Source organism: Bidens hawaiensis, unplaced genomic scaffold (assembly GCF_021521415.1).
Source record: "Bidens hawaiensis isolate Kalapana, Puna unplaced genomic scaffold, B.hawaiensis_p1.1 tig00038091_1, whole genome shotgun sequence".
NCBI classification, from domain to species: Eukaryota; Viridiplantae; Streptophyta; class Magnoliopsida; order Asterales; family Asteraceae; genus Bidens; species Bidens hawaiensis.
In genome coordinates, this window is record NW_027505527.1 from 114,348 (window position 1) to 122,587 (window position 8,240).

General features: G+C 36.7%; 1 pseudogene across 1 annotated transcript; it reads left to right on the forward strand.

The window, feature by feature from the left end:
• The first annotated feature begins 1,217 nt into the window (after positions 1 to 1,217).
• Positions 1,218 to 4,475, forward strand: LOC143613754 (uncharacterized; annotated as a pseudogene). The gene is made up of 3 exons (XR_013150175.1): positions 1,218 to 2,226; positions 2,955 to 3,535; positions 3,982 to 4,475. The product of XR_013150175.1 is annotated as an uncharacterized LOC143613754 (transcript).
• The last annotated feature ends 3,765 nt before the right edge of the window (positions 4,476 to 8,240 follow it).

Consider the following 8,240-nt stretch of genomic DNA (forward strand, 5'->3'; position numbering starts at 1 on the left):
TCAATTTTCAAAACCTTACTAGTGCTCCACTTAAAACACCATAAAAGTAGTAAAAACTTACACTTAACACCAAAATTCTTGACCTCTCTCCATTTAATTACTTTCTTTATGTTCTTTATCAGACTCTTCAGAATAATGAAAGAATTTATTATTTTACTTGAATTGGTACAGGGAATAATGTCCTTCAAAGTTGTGGTTGTCGTAATGTCCTTGTACCTGCATCTAGATTTCTAGAACAGTAGTTGAGATGCAATGTTTCACACCTTATAGACTAGGGTGAAACTAAACATAAGTCCAAGGGCCAATTATTATTGAGAAAATCATCAAAATCATCGTAGTTGGTGTGAATTTGATCGTTAAGTGTTCAATTACCATAATGTACAATAATCTTTAACAGTTAAAAAAAAAAGAAGTTTCACAAGCATTTACTAAAATAAAAATGGAAAGTCTCTAAAACCTATGAATCGCACGAAAACTAAGTACCACGGAACTTGACACATGGGTGAAAAGTCAGGATTTTAGAGGCTTTATCTGATAGCTGGATCCACCAATTAACCACTTATTTCGTGACACATGGGCACATGCCCTATTTCAGAGGAAATGTTTATAAAGACGTCTTTTAAGGGGAAACATCTAAAACCTAAAACCCGTACGTTTTCTCTAAATAGTCTAAAAATGGTACAAAACGTCCAAAAAACGTATGAAAGCATCTAAAAATCGAACGAAAGCGGCTAAAAACAAACCTACAAAACTTTTTTGTAAAAGAAATATTTAAAAATCGTATGAAACGTCTGGAAAACGTACATAAAAATTTAAAAAAACAGAGTTGGCGTTTGAGCTGTCTAAGCTGAAGAAAACGTTTATGGCACAGATGTGTCTTATGATTCTAGACGCTTCATGTGCATATTTAGATGTTTAAGAGAAACATAGGTTTTAGATGTTTCTCCTTAGAAGACATTTCCTTCGAAATATGTCGTTTGTCACAAAATAAGTTATCTGTCAGTTGGTTCAACTATAAAATAAAGCCCTCTGAAGTTCATACGCTTCACTGGTTTGTCAAATTTCGAGATCCTCGATTTTTATGAAGTTTCAACGTTATAAAGACTTCCATATATATATTTTGATAAATGATTTCGGTACTTATCAAGCTGATTTTGCATTTTTTATTCAACACGTCATTTATATTTATAATTAATCTTCTAACAGTTACAGGACAAAAGAGAGAGTGTGTTTACTGTGTGACTATGTCCTTGGAAAGCAAAAGAAATTCCATTTATTTGTTTTATTATTAAAAACCATACAAAAATAAATTATAAAAAGCCGAGCCGATTGGATAGCAGTCAAAAAGACGAAACTACCCATTTCCTTCTTTTAAGTCATTCACATTCTCAGACACCCATTATTATTTTACTCTAAAATAAAAACACAATGTCCAAAACCACCCCGTCGCCGGAAACCCTCAAGCCGGACGACTACCGTCACAGTCCCGTCCACTACGCCGTCGCGGTAGGCGACCACACCACACTCTCACGCATCGTCGCCTCCTTACCACGCCTGGCAAGCCCCAACCGGATCCACTCGGAGTCCGACTCGCTAAACCAAGAGAAGCCTTCCGATCAAATAGCCGCCGTACTCGACCGCCGTGACAACCCCAGCCGAGAGACGCCGCTACACTTAGCGGTCAGAACCAACGACGCCTTCGCCGCACGCGCACTCGCCAACGCCGGCGCCGACGTGTCGCTGCAGAACGCCGACGGATGGAACGCATTACAAGAAGCCGTTTGCCGCCGGTGTACGGACATTGTGGCGATACTTGTACAGTACCATCACGTGTCGGCTTGGTCGAAGTGGCGGCGTCAGCTTCCGAGGCTTCTAGCGGTGCTCCGGCGCATGCGGGATTTTTATATGGAGATATCGTTTCATTTCGAAAGCTCCATTGTGCCGTTCGTCGGGAAGATTGCGCCGTCGGATACGTACAGGATCTGGAAGCGTGATGGGAATCTGCGAGCTGACACGTCGCTTGCTGGGTATGATGGGTTGAAGATTCAGCGGGCGAATCAGAGTTTTTTGTTTCTGGGAGATGGTGATGAGAGTTTGGACATTCCGTCTGGTTCCTTGCTTGTGGTTAATCACGCAAGATATTTGACGCCTTTGAGAATGCTGGATCGCCCTTAAGCGATTCCAACATCGCTGGATTCTGTGCGCAGACTAGCGTTTACCGCCCAGGTTATTCATAATTTCTCTTCTGTTTTCATGTAAATACTATATTTTATTCATATTATTATGCCTTTCATTTAACTGTAATTAATTGGTTTAATTATAATTTAATCGGGTTTGAAGTGAGGTCGAGACAAATCAAAATTCAAGATTTTGAAGATTTAATTATCGAGTTTTTAGGTGTAGATTATTATTATTATCAATTCTTTTAACATGTACAATAACTACAAAAATATATAAATAATCAAAGTTTTATATAATTTACTATAAAACGATTACTGTAAAGTGGCAGGCAAACGGGCAACAAGCTGCGCCGCAACCCCCTTTTGAACAGCAAAGCCGATCCTGCTAAAAACGAAGCTTTGAGACCTAGAAGCTGAAGAGGTTCCGTGTACGAAGCTAAAAACGAAGCTTTGATCCACACCAATTTGTCTTTGGATTTGTTTATTCATATTATTATAGGTTTATAAATGAGGATATTGACTTTTACGAAATCTTATAATTGTTTTGGTGTGGAATAAACAAATAAAAATCAAGATTCAAGTTTTTGAAGATAAAAGTTTTTTTGTTTTAGTTATGAAGTTATTAGTTCTAGATAAATCTTAAATTAGGATTGAGTTTTACAAAATGGGTTTTATTTATTTCTTATTTATTTATGTAATGTAATGTGATTATTTTTGTGAACAGAATCAACAAATAAAACAATGTTTGTGTTCGTTTGCGGTTTGATTTTCCAGGAATGGACGTAACGAAAGCCGAATTATGTGCTAGAACGAACTGGAGGCGACAAGAAAAGATCGAAAGCGTAGGCGAGTGGAAAGCTCGGGTTTACGAAATTCACAACGTACATTTCACTTTCCGATCACGTAAAATCCACACCGATTGCGATACCACCGGGACCGAACAACAAGTCATGCCGTTGGAGCTCGAGGAAGACTCGGACGACGGGTTCCTCGTAGCCGAGAATCCACGGTACAGCGTCTCCTCCGATCGCAGGAGACGCAGCAGCTTCGTTAGCGGAGACCGAGAAGTTGTTTCGGTTTCGAGAAAGAGTGTTGATATTATACCCGAAGGTCGGCTGCGGTCGCGCGCACCGCCACCGCTGCCGATGCAGCCGTTGCCGGTGGTGCAACCGCAGACAAAGGAGAAAGAGTATGTGAAGACATTGCGGCCGTCAGTTTGGTTAACGGAAAACTTTCCGTTACAAACGGAAGAGTTACTTCCGTTACTCGATATTTTAGCCAATAAGGTCAAAGCCGTTAGACGGATGAGAGAATTACTAACGACCAAGTTTCCGCAAGGGACTTTTCCCGTTAAGGTAAGGGCTAAATTTGTCATTTCACAATTCCCAATATATCATATTTTTATGTAATTAATAAGACAAAAAGAAGGATTGGTGGGACCCATTAGATCTGAGAACACATAGCCATGCGTGATCCAATAGTTCTCATGAGTACTTGTGCATCAAAATTGAAAATTAATATTTAATTAAAGATAATTTAATTGTTTAGAATGTTAAGTTGGTCTTTCCCAAAAAAAGAACTCGGACAAAGTGAGCCCACATCAAAGTACTTTTAGTGGGTCCCTGGTAAAATATTCATTATTCATGTCTTTAGACATGTTTAAAGTTACCTCACCATCACCTACTTTCCCTTTTTTGATCCTAGAAACATATAGTACTTGTGGGGACTGGATTGACTAGCTTTTTACTTGGTTAATCTTGGTTTTGGGTGTTGAATCTTTATATGTTGGTTTTATTTTTAGGTGGCGATTCCGGTGGTGCCGACCGTCCGAGTAATAATAACGTTTACGAAGTTTGTTGAGCTTCAACGACCAGAGGAGCAGTTTTTTACACCCGTTTCAAGTCCACGCCAATTTGTTGATTTTGGAAGAAACAATGGATATGATGTCGTTGTTAGTGATGTTGATGATGATAATAATAAAAAAGGGAATCATCGTAGTTCGGTTTCTACTTCTTGGTTGTCAAGGAATGGTAGTCGGTCTGGACTCCCGACTCTTCAAATGGGGAGCCCACAACAAGTGGTGGACCCTTTTGTTGTGCCGGTTGGATATGCATGGAGTAGTTTTGATGAAAAAGGGAAGCAATTGAAGAAATCAAAGTCTACGAGTAGGAAAATCAAGTGAATGTAATATGTAACAAGATTTTTATCGATGGTTAAACTTGTTTGCAACATCTTTTATTGTAGTCGTAGGGCTTATGTTTTTGTACGCAAACAACAATGAACCTAGGGGTGTTCATAAACTGTCGAATTGACCGAATTGCCCAAATTGAAAAAAGTTGGTCGGTTTTGTTGGTTGGGCATGTGTATGATCCGGTTTGCGGTTTGGGTTTAATGGTTTGATGATTTACAGTTCGGTTTACGATGTGGAATTTATACTCAATTGCGTAAACCGAACCGGCCTTTTAACATTTTTTATTTAATTATTTTTTTAAGAATATATATGAACAATCTGTACCTCTTTTGAATTTAATACAATAAGTATGCTAGTGTAGTAAAAAATTTTTTTTGTCTAAAACTATATAATCGGCAAAACCAAATTGTTAACCATAAAACTTGTGCAATTATGCTCGGGTTGCATTCTTTAGACAATAGTTATCGGTGTGGCACAAAATTATCGTCAAAACTAGATAAACTGGACCGTGAAAAATCTTAACTGAACCTTGTATTGGCATATTATTATTAGGCGTGGTAATTAGACGGATCACGTCATCGAGTATTATTTTTTTACACTAAATGAAAACAAAACAAACTTCTATGTTCTAACTCGTAAACACAACCATGTAACCTTTGTGAGTGTAAAATATCAAATTTAGACCACACGTAGTGGCAAGTTTTGGGAGGCGTTATGGCCTAAAACGCCGGGGGCACACCGCCCCCGGCATTATAGCTTTTTTATTTTGGCCATTTTGTACATAACGTGGTTGTAAGGCAAAAAAAATAATAATAAAATAATGGAGTTTGAGGCATTATGGAGGCTTTATGACTACACTATATTTTTGTATAAAACCATAACTCTGACTAGGCGTCACGTGTCGCATAATGCCTGGAGGTGAGGCTCTTTGACTACTCATGGTCTTAGTATTAAACTAATTTAATTTTGATAAAATGACAAAACTGGTCCTTTATGTTTTCATAGTTTTTCAATAGTCGTCTTTTAGCAAACTTAATGACAGAAAACATCACTTATGTTCAAAAAACATTGCACGGTTCGTCCTTTTCACTAACGAGAGTTAGTTTTTCTCGTTAAATCCAGTCATGTGCACCTCATGTGAGGGCAATTTAGTCTTTTTACCCTCTCAGGTGTCAATTGTGTAGTTGACTAAAAATTTTGGCTTTAAATAAATAAAAGTTTTTTTTTTTTAACCCATCTTCTTTCCCAAATATTCATAACCCACCATCTTCTTCCCCAAATATCCCATCCAACCTCAGCCACCACCCATCATCATCATCCCATCCAACCTCCCCTCTGTCACACTCCGCCACCATACTCCGTTCATCCCGACACCATACAGCCACCCTTACCAGGCACCGCCGGCCATTAAATTTGGTCATCTGCCACCCACAACCACCATTACTAGTCATCGTCGGCCGTCTCCACCCACGGCTACCATTGCTAGTCACCACCGGCTGCTTTAGCCCTAAATCCACACATTAAAAACCCTAAATCCACAATACTCCTCAATCTTCATAATTACAAAATCAAAAACCCTAAAAGCCACAAACCACCACCACCATTCTACAACTCCCTTCTGTTTCATCTCGCCGGAACCCCGGACATGGTCGGAATCACCTAATCCAACAAGAACCCTAATTTTGATTCCCCAATTACTCAACGATTTGCCTCTGTCAGGTTAAACTGACAGGGGCTTTTTGTTCCTTAGATGATTGCGACCTAAAACACACAGCCACCATTACTAGTGATTGTCTTGACGGGGTTTTGGAGTTGAGGTGAGTTCCAAATTCAGGGCGGGTTTTGTGTTGTGGTGGACTGGTGGGGTTTTGTTGAGGAAAAAGAGTGTGGTGGCCTGTAGTGGTGGCTGTGACTGTGGCGGCGGAGGAAGTGGCGGGTGGGGCTTGAATCTTTTGGTTGCCGGGAAAACGAGAGGTGAGAGAGTGACGGTGGCAGGTGGTGGTGAAAGTGGCCAGGAGAGAGAGAGAGAGAGTGTGCGTGTGTGTAATTTATATTTATAATATAATTTTTTTGTTATTAAATAAAATTTGAAGTTACAAATATACCCTCATGTGCATTGCACATGACCAAATTTAACGAAAAACTTAACTGAGTTAGTGTAAAAGGACGTAACGTGATACATTTTTGAAACATAGAACATGATTTCTATCATTAAGTTTGCTAAAGGACGACTATTGAAAAACCATGAAAACATAAAGGACTAGTTTGCCATTTTGTCTTTAATTTTTTGGACCCGAAATACTCTTGTTTAAATAATTTATAGTTTTTCATTATAAAACTTTTATTATGTGTTGGGTTATTCAACAAGGGTCAAGTTATTCTACAAAGGATAACAAAAATGAGAAGTTTGAAAAGCCATAAATAATTGACATGTGTCAAGTGGGGACCAAAAGAAAAAGGGTATAGAGGTTATTGTACACATTTTCTCTCTCCACATTCAAGGCACATGTTAATACCCCCATCATTTAGAACGTCTATAACTTTTTCGTATGATATTTTTTAAAAAAAAAATTCATCATAATAACAAGCGTTTTTTTATCTTTAATATGAGTATGATTTTTGTTATATAAAATTAAAACAAAAATTACGTCATTGTGTCTTTTCGCTTATCATTGTGTCTTTCAACCCATCATTATGTTTTTTTAAATACTAATAACACCGTCGTGTCATAATAATATGTAAAAATAATGATAAAATAACAACAAATTATCTTATACATAAAATACAATGAATAATACATATTACACAATAACTTGAAACGTAAAACACAATGGTACGTATAACACAATGACCTAAAGCGTAAGACACAATGGTGAATACGTATAACACAATGACCTAAAACGTAAGACACAATAGTGAATATATATAACACAATGACTTTAAACGTAAAATACAATGGAAACAACATATTACACAATGACTTGAACGTAATATACAATGAACGCAATACTATTTTCCTCAAAATTAATGAATTTGTCATATGTCAATCCGAATAAAAGACAATGAACGTATTACACAATGACTAAAAGTTAATGACGAATAAAACGACACAATGACGTAATCTTTGTTTTATGAGTACCAATTGAAAAATATAATGATCAAAATCTATAATACAATTCATATGAAAACTCAACTAAAAGATACAACGAACAACAAAAAACCTTTATTAAAAAACCAATTATTTTTTTTTATTCTTGTTTAACAATATGATACACATATTAAAGATAAAAAAACACTTATTATTATTGTGAATTTTATTTTTAAAAAATAATGTCGTATGAAAAAGTTATGGACATTTTAAAATGATTGAGGAATTGACATGTGCCTTGCATGTGGAGAGAGAAAGTCAACAATGGTGGGTTATTACCTTCATGCCATTTCCATCAATTTTTATTTATAAAATTAATCTCAGTCATTCAAATCTAAAATCAATGGACTGAATTCCTTCTCACCTTTCTCATTTTTGTCGTCCTTTGTATTTTAACTTTACCCTATTCAACAAATGCCAACAAAAATAAAAAGTGTGAGAAATCATAATTAATTGACATGTGTCAATAGGCACCAAAGAGAAAAGGGCATAAAAGTAATAATACACGTTTTTTCTCTCCACATGTAAGTCACATGTTAATTCTCCAATCATTTTTAAACGTCTATAACATTTTCATATGCTATTTTTTTAAAAATAAAATTTACCATAATAACAAACATGTTTTTATCTTTAATATGAGTATGATTTTGTTATATAAAAATAAAAAAAATTACGTCATTATGTATTTTTGCTTACCATTGTGTATTTGTGCGTCATTGTG